Consider the following 17102-nt stretch of genomic DNA (forward strand, 5'->3'; position numbering starts at 1 on the left):
TATTTCATAAAATAGTTCTAAATACCACTGATGTGTTACATTGGTCAAATGAAATCCTGACCCATGGCATTACACCAACATAACCAATAGTTGGTCGAAGTGTCATGAAACCTACTTGGGATGGTAGAGATGCATCAGGTTGTGGTAGAAATGTTGAGGGATTAATGGATAAATGTGAGATACCTGCCCATGACAATTGTTTAAAAAAACTCCAATTCGTCTTTATATTTTTGTTGTTGGGTTGGAGGTATTTCCACCGGAACATAATATATTGTTCACCTTCATAGAATTACCATAAGGTGGTATTTGTGGCAATATAGTTTATCTTATGCCATTTTTCATATTTATTTGTCTATGTTGAAGATTAACCTTGTTATATGTTTCATTATCACTAGGTTCACCAGGGTTACCCATGACAAAAATATTAGATTGAGAATAACTACGCAAGGGAGATTTCCCCATGGATCCCCCAGATTCATTTATACCATTATAAACACACACACACACACATAAACACACACATACGCGCACGCACCCACACACACACACACACACACACACACACACACACACACACATATATATATATATATATATATATATATATATATATATATATATATATATATATGTGTGTTATATATATATATATATATATATATATATATATATATATATATATATATATATATGTGTGTGTGTGTGTGTGTGTGTGTGTGTGTGTGTGTGTGTGTGTGTGTACGCATGTGCTCGTGTATATGTGCGTACACTAAGCCAATGTAGATTGTTTGTTTTAAAAGTACATTAAGGAACATATGTTCATGTTAGTCGACAAAGGAGTAGAATAGATGGTTGTGGACATCGAACTTGTAGCATTATATTTGTGAGAGTCCCAAATAGGGGTGACGTCAGAGCTCTCGCCTAGTGGGGCACCACTCGGGCGCTACCTCTACGAAGCATGTGGTATCTTCTTTAGGGAATATGACGTGTAAAGTTACATTTCTCCCCACTAAACCTTACAGGAATGATCCAGGCTACGACTCCTAAATAAAAGGGTGGTCAGCAATCCCCTCTAGTCAATGGGGAATGGTTACCACTTCTTAGGGTTTCCTAAATCTTAGGCCCAATGGAATCTATAAATATTCCTACCCTAATGGGAGAAGGATGTGTCATAATATCCACATACAACATAATACACAGAGCCTCTCACCTCACATGAATTGGCCTCTCATATCTCCACAAACACCATAAAACCACCATACATGGCTTCTCATCATCGCGAGCAAGCCTTAATTGTTAAAAACCTACTAAAGCCTTGAAGCTACACAAAATATACCTGAGTGTATCACACGCTCAAAGATACAACAGAGTCACCATCGAACTTTATTTATTTCTGAAGGAAAGGGAAAACATCGATAAAACCCCGGGGAAGAGAAAAAGGGTAAGGAAGTCGGTTATACAAGGGGAAGGTATTAGCCTCTCACATTTGTTGTGCTTAACGAGAATCATTTTGATTGTTCTTTGCTCGAATGGGTGTTACTATCTAAAGATTACCCCGCGAAAGGATAAAAAAGGTTTATAATTAGGGTGCTCGCCAAAGATTCGAATCCTCGTGCCTATGTATCCTCATTGTGCGATGAGAGAGTCAGAGCTTCGTAGTTTATGGTATAAAATACGAATGCATTGGTTTTTTAATAAATAGTGTTAACATTTGTGTTCTAGCCGTTAAACATTGCTTGTATGCTATCGTATGGGAGACTTAAGTATTTGTTTGTTTGCGGTAGAATAGATGTGCTTGGATCGCATTCTAGCAGTTAAACATTACTTGTATACCCGCGCATGGAAGGCTCAAGCGTCATTCATGATAGAACGGAAGTAACATGTACTTTATAAAAAGGGTTATGAAAAGATACCCTAAGGCAAAAAAAAATGAATTTGATGAGTTAAGTTTGCTTTTAGATTTTAAAAAATGTCTTGATTTGAATTGCACTAAAGTTTATGAATAGAGGTGAATACTCTGAGCAACTGGGTCATTTGTGTCGTACCCAAAGAAATTCATAATGAGGATAGGAATGCTCCTTCTTATTCCTTCTCCACTGCTTAAGGCTCGTGGCGTGCAGTTCAAACTGTATTTTACGTGTTTTTGAGTTTATTTACAAAAATGATTATAGAATTAAATGAGAAAAGAAAATAATAAAGAAGAAACCCTAGAGGTTGAAATTTTGATCTCTAGTCTGCCTGCAACATCTGTGTGGAAGAGGACTTTTCAACTATCTGATTTAAATTAGACTAAAGTCAATGAGTAGGGGTGAATACTCTGAGCAACTGGGTCATTCGTACAGTACCCAAAGATATTCATAATGAGGATATGAATTCTTTCTCTCATTCCTTGTATACTGCTTAAGGCCCGTGGCATGCAATTTTCATCACAACTGACAAGTGTTGAAGAAAAACCTTTGTCGTGCTTGAACAGTAATCCAGTCTCCAGTCTGTCTGCAGTGTTCTAACTTGATTGAAGTGTGAAGTCTTGAGATATCCAAAGCATCTTCAGTACAAAGAATTAGTCTTGTCAAGTGATCAAGAGACTTTTGATCACTTGAATAGATAGAGCGAAATAAGCATAGTCAAATAATTTAATTGATCAAAGCAACTTTGATCAACTTAATCAGTCAGGGTAAAATCAGTTGAAAAATCATGCACGATGCATCAATGACCTAAAACCCTAAGCATTAATCAAAGTAACAACTAATCTTAATTCTAAAAAGCCTAGAACTATGGAACATGGTTGAAGTTATTGATTATAAATTAATTACAAGGTTAATCCTAAAAAGTCAACATTCTAACAAATCAACTATTTTGATTAAAATCCAATTAATTCTAAAAAGGGACAAGAAACAAATAATATTCTATTATTATTCTTGAATATGAATTAAAATCCTTTATCAAACTATATATTTTCTTATCAGTTTTTATCAAAACATTAATTACAAAAAAAAAATGTAAAAGAAACAAATAGAAAGAAAGAGGAAGGGGTGTAGGTCTGGTCCAAACTCTCCAGAGTGCAGATAGTGAAATAGACGGGCCAGGGGCTCTCCAAGGCCCAATCACTTTCTCATGACTGCAGGGGGTGTACTCCTATATTCAAAGTGTAAACTTAAGCAAAATATTGGGCCCTGGCGCTTCAAGGCCCAAGCCAAACAAAGTGAGAAAGGGAAAGAGGCAGCGTTCACCAGCTCACATGTTTAAAATGTTCAACATGCCTCACCTGAGAATGAACTCTGCCGCGTCGGAATTCACCAACGGTGGAGGCGGAGACTAAAATCAGCAAAGTCATATATGGATCCCTTCGTCCCAATGCGCTCTAACAATATCCATTATCCTCGTCTCCCAATTCTAAGAATAACTTTCTAACCGAATCGAAATATGCATGAACCCTAGATACAAAATTAAGAAATTAAATTCTAAGGAAAAGGAATTAAAGCCAATATGGTTAGGGCTTTAATTCCTGGGACTAAGAACTACATCACGGTGGAAAAACCTCGGTAATGAGCAGACAAAATCAAGGTACCAACCTTCGACATAGAGTTTTGTCTCGGTGAAAAAGATGATGATGAATGAAGTAGAGATTCCAGAACAATCTCAGGCGAGTAACTTGAATATGGAGCTCTTTCTTCTTCTTTGTTCCACTCCTTCTTCTTTTTAACTCTTCTTCTGTTGTTGTTTTATGCTTGTGTATTAATGAGAGTGAGTGACTGAGAGAGATTTTTTGAGAGATTGTGAATGTGAGAGGATTGAGGGAGTGTTTGTGAATGAATGATTGGTATGAGGATAGATTATATAGAGGTTGGAGATTAACAGAGGTTAACTTTGTTAATCAGAGCCAGTTCAATTTAGTTTGGAATGAAGACACCATTAACTGATGGGATGCATGAAAATTAGTTAGATAAGAATTATGTTAGGTTTGAATTAAATCTGTTAAATGGAAGTTAGTTAGATGCTGAGTTAAGCTTAGAATTTCTGTTAGTTTAAAGTTGCAGTTAGAAGTTGTTAGTTTTGTTAGTTAATGGTTTGATTGTTAGGAAGTTAGAAAAGTTGATCTTCTGTTAATATTAGTTAGTGAAATTCATGTTAAATGAACATTGATGACATTTTCCTTATTAGCGATCTCTACTAAGTTAGTGTTGATGTTGATTGTTAGATGAATGTTTAGTTAATTTTCAAAATTAGAATGAATGTGGTGCTGTTAGAATATTTAGTTACAGGGAAACTTCTATCACACTAGTTAGACAGAAATTCTATTATCACAAAGTCAGTTATCCATTAGATTACTATATTTTTGAATGGTGATAATTTTGCTAAAATTCTTGTTACATGATTGTTGTCATATTGTTTTGTTAGTTAATTAGATCAAAGTTAAAATGATAGGTTGTTAATGACATCTATGTGAATGTTAAAAAAAAGTTAAAGTAACATGTTAGAACTAAATTCCTGTTGAGTGAAATTGTGGTATTTAAATTACAGTTAGATTAGTTGTCATGCTGTCAGTGAATGTGATAAAACCTGTTTGAAGGAAGTGATGAAATTTAGTTCATTTGTTAGAAGTTAACAGTTTGTTTGTGAAGTCATTTATTGGTTAGATGAACTTCTTGTTAATATAGGTTTTGTTATGAGTATGATGCTAGCTAAATGTATGAATGAAATTGGCATTAGATAGGTTTAAATGTGAGAGGTCAATTAGCTTGTATTGAGGTATGGCATGGTTGCAAAATGTTAGTCACTTAGTTACCATATGCAGGCTGAAAGTTATGGTTGCATTTGTATGTGGTGTTGATGAAATGTGTGATAACTATGTTGGTTGTTTGAATCCGTTTTATGATGTGCCTTGGTGATACATTTAATGCAGGCTTACCTATGCTTGGAATGTGACTTCAAGGTGCTTGGTATGAAACCATCATGAAAGGCAAGGTGATTACTTGAAGAAAACAACATGTCTTGCTTGCAAGTGAAGTAACCTTGGCCATGAAGTTAAAAGAGAAGACGGAGAATGAAGAATCCCAGCGAACATTGACATTAGGTTTAAGGATTAGGTAAGTTGACTTTAGTCAACTTGTTGACCAAAAAGCCAACAATTGACCAAAGTCAATTGTAGGTCAAAATCCATTTTTTTGTAATTTTTGTATGAATTCTTTGTAAATGGTATTGTATGAATGAAATGAGCATTTTGGATGAAAATAGTTCCTTATGATCAATGAAACAAGTCTTATTTTCAAATTTCAAATTTCCCTCCAAAAGTATGTTTAAATCACCTTGAATCAATGATCTTAAATACACCATGAAACATGAATCAATGGACTATGAATGCACTGTGAACTTGAATCAATGGACTATGAATGAACTATGAACTTGAATCAATGGACTATGAATGCACTATGAACTTGAAATGAAGCATGAAACTTGAATAACAATGATATGAACCAAATGAGCCATCACACAAATGATCATGAGAAACCATGATCAACAGATGATTAATTCCAAATACCAATAGAAAACTTGATGAATGATTCTAATGGCAATGGCATGATGTAAATAAAAATTGACCAAATAATCCATTTCCATGAATTAGGGTTTTAATCATAAGATTAATAGACAAACCACATTGTCCACAAATGTCAAGCACACATGATTAGGGTTTCAATCACAAGATCAACAGACAAATCACATTGTCCACAAATATTAAGCACACATGATTAGGGTTTCATACTCACTCCAAAATCAAGATGAAAATCATAGAAAAGGGATCACAAACCAAGTAATAGAGCTCTGCAAACAAATCCAAATCAAGAGGGTCACAATTACCATGAATCAACAACTAGGGTTTTAGGTATTGATCCAAGAACAGGCTTTCCCAATTGACTGCAACACCATAATCCCTAGGTCTTGATTCTTAGGCAAACCCTCGGCTCTTGTTAAGTATAGATAACCACAACTTTGAATCTATGATTATGTTTATACAATGGATGATATGAATGCATTTTAAATGAAATAGGTGCAGATGAATGTAAACCCAAAAGTCATATGAAAGTTGAAATGGGAGGGAATATTCTAAGGTATGACAGGCCTCTGGGGTATCCCCTACCATGTTGGACTTGAGACTTCACACATAAGAGGGAAGGGGTTGAATTTTGGGGTTTGGTAAAATGTGTTTTCAAAAATCTTTGTAAAATAAAATCAGAGTTTAAAAACATTTTTTAAAACTTAGCAGTGAAAATTAAAAGAAAGGAAAATAAAAGAGCAAAAAATAAAATATGGAAAGTAAAGAGTTTGAGGGAACGAGAGGAAAACTGGAAGTTATATAGGTTCAGTCAAAAACGACTTAGTCATGTCCCCAAGAATTGATTTTAAGAGTTACCAATAAACATTGAAAGCTTTTAGTAGGAAAGACTCATGAACCCCCTTATACAAGAAAATGATGGTTGACATTTGACCAACTATTACAAGACTTAGATATATAGTAGTTTGAGTCTTCTCTTCCAAATGGTGGATCCAGACGGCCGATCCTTTCTTCACAAATGAGGATCTTAGTCCAGTTAGTTTTCAAGTTCCTTCAACCTTGCAAGCTTTTATATGGGTTGAGCTTACGAACCTTAAACATTGGTTTTAAATGGGATAACTAATAACCGGTGAGATTTTAACAATGGGTTGATTTCGAACCTATGAAGCATTAAATACCAGGTTGAGCTTTAACCTGTCTTGGTTTTAATAATGAGTTAACCAAGAACCTATGAGATTTTGCCACAGGCTGGTCACTAACCTAAACCATGACTAAATCACACAATCCCAAACCAACACTTTTTACGGGTTTAGCTTCTAACCCAAACAAATCCCTAAATGGATAATATTCAACCAAGGTGTATACAAAATAATCCCTTAGTAAATTTATAATTTTATCCTATCTAGAATTACAATTTTATCCTCACTTACAAAAGGACTTTTCTCACAAAAGCACTAGGCTAAAACATTAGTGAGATAAAGTTCAATAAAAATTTAGAGTGTGTGTGTGTGTTAAAACACGGTTCTAGATGAAATGAAATGAGAAAAGGGACCTCTATTTATAAGTTAGAGGTTGGCTCAAAAAGGAAATTTCAATAAAGTCTTTTTATGGCATTCTAATCGATTGGCACATATTCACAATCAATTAAGTTTGAAATAAAATTGATTGTAAGTTTATAAAAGGAAGGAAAAGATATCTAGTTGTTTCACATCATTAAGGCGATGTCCCAATCGATTATGGATTAATTTTGAACCTAGCTAATCGATTAGACAAATGTCCCAATCAATTAGATAAGTCAAAATGTTTCCTATAGCTATTTTGACAACTCCTAGTTCATTTGGCACAACTTCAAGATATTTTCTTTGGTAAAAATATTTTGTAAAACATTGTTTGTGTGTATGCGTTTTTACGATAAATCCTTTATGTTTTATAATAGGTTCACTCACTACTAAATTAGGATGATCCTAAGTACTGCAAGACATTGCCATATACTTCTCTTCTATTGAAACTTGCTTGAGTAACTTGAGATGAGACTTTAGTTACATTTCATTTTACTGCCATAATTGGATAGTCAAGTCTTATCAAACCCCGATGATTAGGTTCTCATGTTTATCAGCTTAACTACTCATGCTTAACTTATCATAATACATTAGTTGTCATCATTAAAAGTTGATGTTCTTGTTAAAAGCATATCACCTGCAAAACAATCCTTTTTTTGATGATGACATCACATCTCTCATGGGAGGTGGTAAAAGAAACAATACATATATATTTGGAGTGATTAAACTGCCCATAAGTTAAATAGATAGTATAGCCTACTCCCACTGAGAGTATACTTCCCCCCCTTTGTCGAAATCAAAAAGGTAGGTAAATATGCATTACAAGAAGTAAATATGCAGAAAAGGGAAATTTAGACATTTATAAAGCAAAATAAAACACTCATATTATTACTAAGCAATTTAAATTACAAAGGGAAAATACTGAATTGAAGGTTTACAAGACAAAATAAAACAAATATTTAAGTGAGATTATTTTCCATCAAATCATCATGCATGAATAGGTCACGTGGTAGTTTGGTTTGGTCAGGGATGAAGTGGCGTAATATGAAGCTGATTTTGTCATTTGTTACATCTATTTTTCTACTTATGATTTTCAATAGATCTTTGGTTGTGAGTATTTGTGGGGACTTGTCTGAGATTTCTATTTCTATAGGTATAACCTGACTTTTGGCTTTCTTTTTATTCTTATTGGATGGTGTATTTCTAGTGATGCTTCCATTTATCAGCTTGTACTTCATTGATGTTAGGACATAGGCCACTATTATGGTTGTTTCTTCCTTGATCTCTTCATCTTCAAAGTCATACCCTATTTCTTCCATAATTTTTTTGACTAGATTTCCATATGGGAGGTGTGTATATTTTTCCTTGATTTCTATCATGTAGCCAATTACTTATTGTGCCCAGTTTACCTTTACTTTTTTTTCTATCAACCATATTGTTTCTACATCAACTTGGGTTAAGAGACTAAAATCTCCTTTTATGGGGAAAGGGATGTGCTTCATAACATAGTGAATCATTCGACTTTCAGGGTGGATATATCTAGCGGTGAATAGGTAAGGTATGTGTGATGTTGGTTCTTTCATAATAGAGGATGAAATAATGATGTAGTTGTACCTGTTGGCTTTGTCTCCAAGTTCGATGATCATGTCTTTATGAGGAAGATTTATCATCTCTCCAAATTTGTCTACCGAGAGATTTATCTTATGTTTTCTTATCTTTCTTTGAAGATTTCCATCAGTGAAGTGAATGTTTGAGATGAACATCTTCACAAGGGATGTATAGATCCTTTTTGAAGGCATACAAAGAAAGGTGGAGAGGTTGAGTTCTTCAAAGATTTTGAAGATTTTGCATTATCTGAAATCTTCTGGAGCTAGGGTATGAATTCTTATAATGATTCAGTTGGAAAAGTGTTGAAAGTACCTTGATTCTTGTTGTCTGATGGTGAAATCATCACTAAGGGATCTGGAGTTGAATCTCAATATTTTTGGATTCATGATGATTTTACAAGAACAATCTCACAAACAATGTTTGAGACAAAAAATATGCAATGCAAAAGAGTGAGAAGGGAGTACCTATTTATAATGTTCCATCTGAGGGTTTGAGCCTGCATTCCTGGAAAACATTTAATGTATATTGTGCTGATCAAAAATCAAATCAAAATCTTTCCTTTTTGTGTCTCCTAACCGATTGGCTAAGGGATCCAGTCGATTAGATCTTCAGATTTCTCAAGATTTTGTTCTTCTGTGTCTGTGAAGGCTAAAGCTTTCTCTATTAGGAACTTTCTAGGAAAACCTTGAGTGTTTCCTTTAGGCCATAGATTTGCAATTACATCTTTCTTGTCCATATGGAGGGCCGCAACTATTACTTCAGGTTTTGGGAGCTCTCCCAAATTGGTGAAAAATGTCTTATCCTTCATAGAGATACTCATAATATGCTCAACTTATTCCAGTGTTGGGGCTAACTGGAAGTTCTGGAATGTGAAGCATCTCAGTGGAGGATCATAGAAATGAGAGAGAGTCAATAAAGCTCGTGGATCAACTTCCTCACTTAGCAGAGTAATGAGATTCTTACAATTCTTCTTGAAATCATTCTTATTGATAATGGTTAGAGAAAAGTTTAGTTCTTTCAAACCTTCCAGCTTGGGAGACTTGAATTTGAAGGAGTACATGTTTTTTCTATCCGACCTCATACTCTTGAATGCTTGTAACAATTGTAGTCTCTTAGATTCCTTGGAAACAATAATGCAAATGTTAAGTGTTATGTTCATGAGAATGTAATGCAAATGCATGGCTCGAGATCACGGGTATATCATGTTCAAGTCAATTAGGGTAATAGTATGAGAATGTACGGGTATCTCTGATTAGTGGAATCCCAAAGATAAGCATTATGGTTATAGGTTCCTAGAGTCATGGATCATTCTCGGAAATATTATCGCCACAACGACTACTCGTTAGACAACCATATCTCCAAGAGAATATATTCTAGGCAAGGTCTTCGTATCGACCTAACGATTCATACATATTGCAGGTCCATACTAAACAACCATCGACTCCAAGGTTCTAAAAAGGTCCCTAGAGTTACAGACCCTGATTGAAAATATCATCGCCATAACGACTACTCGTTAAACAACAATACTCTTAATAGGATCTACTCTAGGCGGGGCGGGGCTTTGATGCCAATTAAATGAGTCTTACGTATCAAAGTTCAAACATTACACAACCATCATCTTAATCCTAAGTTTTCTCTTAGATTCGGGTGTGGAGCCTATCTCACACAATGCCAATAATCAGAGAAACCCATAACAGGTAAATGAGTAGCACTAACAGCACATAAAAGATAATAAATCCAACGGAAGAAAACAAATAAATAATACCAGCATTTATCGCAAAGTTAACCAAATTAGGCTTGACTCTCTAGCTGAAGCACAATCCCCAGCAGAGTCGCCAGTTGTCATGGTGCAAAAAATGACCTAGAGCACTCGCACGCTCAATATGATAAACAAAATCACCACCAAACTTTATTTATTTCAAAAGGAAAGGAAAGATATCAATAACACCCTTAAAAGAAAAAGAAATGACCATCGCAACCAAATTCGGGTTCGGAAGTCAATTATGCGAGGGGAAGGTGTTAACACCCCTCACATACATTGTACTCAACGGGAACCATTTAGTTAGATTTGCAAATAGAATGTTAGCTTACGTTATTCGTTTTCTTCTAGTGATTACAAGTTGAAAAGGAAAAAAGAAAATGTCGCAAAAAGGTTTTTTTATTAGGGTGATTGTGGGTCTTGCTCCTACGTATCCTCATGCGCGATGAGGAATTCAAAGCTATGTAGTTCTTCATAGAAAACCACGTGTGGGTTGGTTGATTTTATTGGACAAATGTTTATATTGCATTCTAGTAGTTAAACATTGCTTGTATGCTCGCGATTGGAGGCTTAAGTGTTTGTTTGTGTCGCAGTAGAACAGACTAAGCAGTGTTCTTTTGTAAAAAAGATTTACGATCATGCGGGAGCAATACAATATCAATTTGGTTGGTAGAGTGTTTTTGAGTGGAATATGAGTATTCACACAGCGAGCTATATAACTAGTGTATGAAAACTCAAGGAGAAAAAAAGTTTTAAACCCAATTAATCCTTTTTCGTCCCAAATTTATTATAAAAGATGTGAGACGAATTGAGTAATGGTTCTTTAACAGAAGACGAGTATTCACACATCGAGCTCTACAACCAGTGTCTAAATACCCGGAGATGAACAAGGTCTACACCCAATTAATACTTTTTATTCTATGGAAGAACAAACCAAATTCGGTTAATTATTTTGTTTGAATACAGATGATGAGTCTTCGAACAACGAGTTCTACATCTAGTGTTCAAGTACTCGGGGAAAAAAGGTTTACACCTAAATAGTTCTTTTTCATCCGGTTCATTTGAAGGAAAAACTTGGCTAAGAGTTTAAGTTTTAAAAGAAATTTGATATTGATTTAAGTATTTTGATTCGTACTTGAAAATGCGTTGAATTGGATTTTGAAAGAACACTTGACGTTGGATCAAGGTTTATACCATTTGAGAATAACGTTGATTTTAATTTTATAAAAATGATATTTATTATTAAGGTAATAAAAGAAAATAAACAAATAAAATAAAATTAAAATAGATATTAATGTGGGGTGAATAGTGGATTATAGGATGATAATGATAGCAGAAACCAAATGGGGTATATGCCCAATAGCCCAATGTTAACACACACAAAAATAATAAAATAAAAAGAGTAAAAGGAAAAAAAGGATGAAGGCACAAATAACCAAAAGGCTAAAGGAAGGCCCAACCATGCTACCAGCTCAAAAGAAGCCTGAGGGAGTCAACTGGGTTGACTCAACCTCAGCCTCATGATTAAGATGTCTAAGATCTAAAGGGTGGAAATGAGTTAGGCACGTGGTAGCACAGGACGACACCCACATGGGGCCAGTCAACACCCAACCTGGTCAACCCTTCTGAGGGCTGCCAGACCTTCCACATGTGACCACACAACCTAAAGTGTGGATGGCTCAAATATGATGAGATAATGTGAGAGGATTCATTCTTAAATCTCTTTCTCTTTATCTCTCTCTCTATTCCTCTCCTCCTCTCTTCTCATCTAACCACCACTTAAACAACTTAAACACATCCATCTCACCTAAAAAAAATATTCACAAGGTGGTTTGGTGATGAACACACATGATCCTTAATTTATGTTCATCCCACTATTTCCAGATTTTTACAAAACCACCTTGTTGGAATAAGATTGTTCATGTCCCTTGGGTTTTAATGATAACAAATCTCTTAAAGAACAAATGAGTATACTAACATATGTTCAAATGTGCAGGATCATAAGCATAAAACTAATCCTGATTGAAAGCATATATGAAGAAGTAAAATTAGTCTAATTCTAATTAATCAGAATTTGATGACTCTAAATGAGTTCATCACCCTCTGATGGTTCAGACTCTGGTCTCATGCTTCAGTCTCTAGTGACAACTCAGACTCTGATTGTATGAAAAACCTATGACCTATACATTGTGCTAAAGTAGACTTGTCTTGTCACAACCCTAGATATATGGACATAGTCAACTATGGTTTCATTTTGCAAGGATCGAGGAATGGTGATGTGACTTCTTTGGTTTATACCTAGTACTTTGAAAGGTGTTGTGGACTATACCATTATTCAGTGGACAAAGCTTCAAACCAGATGCTAGTCTCTAACATCTCTCTTGGCATACTTCTTCACTAAGTTTGCTCGTTATATTCAAACCTCAAACGAATCTTTCTCTACCTATATAAAAGGAAACCGGAGATTCAAAGGAAGGTTACAACATCACAACATATTGAAAAGATCTTAAGCATAACTCTGAGCTGTTATTTCTTGTAACCATTATTGCCTAAAGATCTTAAGATTTCTTATCTTTGATTATCTTAGAAATCTTAGAAAGGTTGAAAACCTTTGTGATTGTTGCACAACTGTTATACTTTTGATTGTGTATCAAAGTACAATAGTTATATTTTCTACTAAACTATTTGTTTAAAGTAGAGGAAATCTCTTGCCTACGTGCTTGAGCAAGGAAGTCTCTTGTTTGTGCACTTGAGCAAGAAAGTCTCTTTCTAGATTGATTTAGCAGAAGTTTCTTGCAAGGTTGCTTAAGCACAAGTCCCTTTCTAGGTTGATTGAGCATTGAAGTCTCTTACAAGTGTGCCTAAGCATTTTGTAACTTGTTTGGTTATAGTGAAAAGCTATTGTTGAGGCAATGAGACTGGACTACTCTCAGTTGAGGAGAGAAACCAAGATAATCTTTGTGTGTTGCTTACATTTACTTCTGAACACTTTATTTCCGCAGTTATATCTGATTCTGATATCAGACTTTACACCTTGTTTAGAATCTGAGCTTGCTGGTTCAAAAGTGAAATCATGTTTTTGGCATACACAATTCAACCCCCTTCTTGCGTATTTTTCTCACCTTCACACCTTAATTACGAAAAATAACCAAAGCAATCCTACCTCAAATCTCATTCTAAGCATGAATTCAACCTTAAATCAACCAAATAACCCTCAATTTCAGAGATTCACGCATATTCCCAAACTAAACCCTAGGTGTAAAATTCAACAATTAACGGTCCAATACATGAAAACAGTGTAATTAGCCATACAACAGTCACGAAACAACAAGCACACATGAAGAAAATGTAGGAAAAAATGGGGAAGAAGACCTCTCCAGAGCTTTGAAACTCCGACGAGGTTCCGACCAACCTCGAGTGAGTACTTCTGAACCTTTCTCTTTGATTTTGTATGCTTGTCTCCTTCCCTCTCTACTTCTTTTTGCTTGTGTGCTCCGATGGGTGGGTAAAGGGTTTTGATTCGGTGAGTGGTGAGGAACACTTAGCTCAGGTTATCTTAAGTTCAGGGGATGAACTTGAGAAACCGTTTGTTATAGAGAGCTTTAGTAAGTGTATGGATTCAAGTTTGGTAGGGGTTCAATAATGGTTTTCGTCTCAAATAGAGTAATTAATGAGCTCTATTTGTAGATGGATTAAAGTGATTTTTATGAGAAAATCAGGGGGGGGAAGTTTGTTAGGAATGGTTTTGGGGGAAAGTTAAGGTGGTAATCTGTGTGAGTGAGTGTAAGGATTGTTGAAATGGATTGTGTGATTGAGTTGAATAATTCGTGAGTGAAATTTGATGGCATGGATGAGCATTTGGTTATTTTGATGTATGTTGAATGTGAATGGGATACTTCACATGCATTTTATATTATTGCTTTAGTTTTTTTCAAATTATTTTAGTTGTTTTTCGTTTTATTTGATGTCAGTGATGATATGTATGTTGTGAATGTGTTGTTAATGGTGATGAGTTAAATTGCTACAAAAACTCGTGTGTGCCTTTTTCATTTTTGATTTTTTTATATATGCAGAATGATGTACACGATGGCTAATAGTCATGAGGTGATGTGGGAAATGATATGATAAAGTGACGATGTTGTTGAGTCATGAGGATGATGGAGATGAGGGCAATGTTGAGAACTCGTGCCTCCACACAAGCCAACTCCATTACCTATTTTTTTCTTTCTTTTTTTTCTATTTTAATTAATGTATCATATGTATGGGGTGAAAACTATATAATATTTGAAAGCTACGTGTAATGTAAAAATGCACCTTTATTTATTTGTAAAAATGTACTTGCTTTGTAAGTTATAAAAAACATATTCCAATAATTGATTTCAAATTGGATTTCAAATGTGTATATCATAATATCTTTATAAAGCATATGGGACAAATTAGAATAAGCTCTCTCATTCACAATGCATGGACATAGAATGGTGAATGCAACAACTGACCTAAAAATAAAATGGAAGATGATAAAGGACAAATCACGATCAAATATAGGAACAATGCAAATGCAATAGGACTTGAGATGTAAACATATGCATGAAATGAGGCCATGGAAGTTGGGATTAAATGCAAGGTCTTATCATGAATTCCACTTGCCATATTCCTTTAAAACCATTGACTTATTATGGATGGAGATGTAGGAGAATGTGAATGCAAATGGGATAATTTATGAATGATTAAATACAATGCAATAAGAAATCCTGATCAGATTGTTCTTAAATCCCAAACATGATCTAGGCTTGAAAATGCAAAATATGCAGTGCAATAAGTTAAAAAGAAATGATAAATGATGTGAGAAAATTAGGGTATGACAATAGCCTGACATGTTTTTTTGGAAATTTGAAAATAAGGTATTTCTTCATATTACAAGCATCCTCGTCTGTTTCACACCCACTTTCCAATTCCTCACTAGCATTCTCACGCTCAACCTCACTAAAGTCCCTTTCTTTTATTATTTTTTCTAGTATCTTCAGTCTCATCACAGTAACCTCACAAATTTTCATTACCCTCATCTACTAAACCACCACTACCACTACCCTTATCTGAATCCTCAAATGAAACCTCTAAAGTACCGTAGTATTGAAAACTCATATCATCACTGTTATCATCAGAACTCTCAAAGCCTAACATCTTTTCCCTATGCATTATTCAACTTGACATCATTAACTTAATCCTTGTTATCTATATCCTCATTCACTCCAGGCCCATTACATACACCCTCACCATTCACCTTAGCCTCATTAACTTCACTCACATTCACCTCAGCCTCACTACCTCCGCCCTCATTCACCTCAGCCCCATTACCTTCACCCCAATTCTTCTCAGCCCCATTACCTTCACCCCCATTTACCTTAGCCTCATTACCTTCACCTTCATTCATCTTAACCCCATTGCCTTTAAGAACTTCCTCATACAGTTTTATAATCTCTTCTTCATCTTCATCAAGCTCAACAATAACCTATGGGTTTATGGTCTTTTCCTCTAAAGGACCATCATAATAATCAAGTTGATAAACAGGATGTTGCACATATATACGAACATTCAAATGAACCTTTACATAAATCAGCTACATCTTGGGCATATTTATCATCAACCAGAGTTAACATACAAATTGTGGAATCCTTGTATAATATTTTACCAACTTCTTTATAACCCAGTTCTTTTCTAATCCCTACCACCTCAAAATATTTTCACTTATCTACATCATATTTCACCTTAAAAACTAATCATTCATAACTAGTATACCCAACATCTACAAATTCACCTCCATGGTGAATAAAAACATGCACAAATTCATTTATTTCTCATCTAAAACAAAAACTATTTATTCATAACACAAACCGTAACAACACAAACACAAAATCGTACACATAATCATTTAACACTTAAAACTTTGAGAAGAACAAACAAAACCTACGAGGAACCTAACCTAAATTGAGTTTTGTGAAATCAAACATTTTGCAAGAAAGTTTGCACACAGTAAAGTTAAAACCAACTAAACCCTATGTTAGAAAGAGGCAAAAATTGGAAACTAATTAAACCCTAAATTTTAAAGAGGCAAATTTTTGGACTTACCGATAAATTTGTCTTCCTCTTTTCGATTCAGCCTTAGATCTTTCGTTCTCATCCGTCGAATCTTCGTGAGAAGCACTCGTTCTTAGCCTTCGTTTATAGCTTTTCGTTCTCACCACTTTTTTCTCTTTATTCCTAAAAAATTATAAACAAATGAGGTCAAATGAGGACAATAAAGCCCTAATACACTTAAATCTTCCAACTCAGCAGAAAATAATACATGTAACTAATTACTAATCTACACAAGTGACATCTAACATCCTCAAATGACTTTGACTAACGCTTTTGACGTCAAGGACAAACGTTGCACTATTTGGATAATTAAGGGCTCAATATGGTAGTTTTTTAATTAAGGGATCAAACTGAATTCCGACCAAAAGATACAGGACAAAAATATACTAAATCTATATTCTTTTTCAATTAATTATGTCTCAATGTATTTTTTTTTTTCTTTTTGCAGAAGAAAAGAAAAACGTGGTAACATATGACGTGGGTTAGCTTT

This window comes from Lathyrus oleraceus, chromosome 5 (assembly GCF_024323335.1).
Source record: "Lathyrus oleraceus cultivar Zhongwan6 chromosome 5, CAAS_Psat_ZW6_1.0, whole genome shotgun sequence".
Lineage (NCBI taxonomy): Eukaryota > Viridiplantae > Streptophyta > Magnoliopsida > Fabales > Fabaceae > Lathyrus > Lathyrus oleraceus.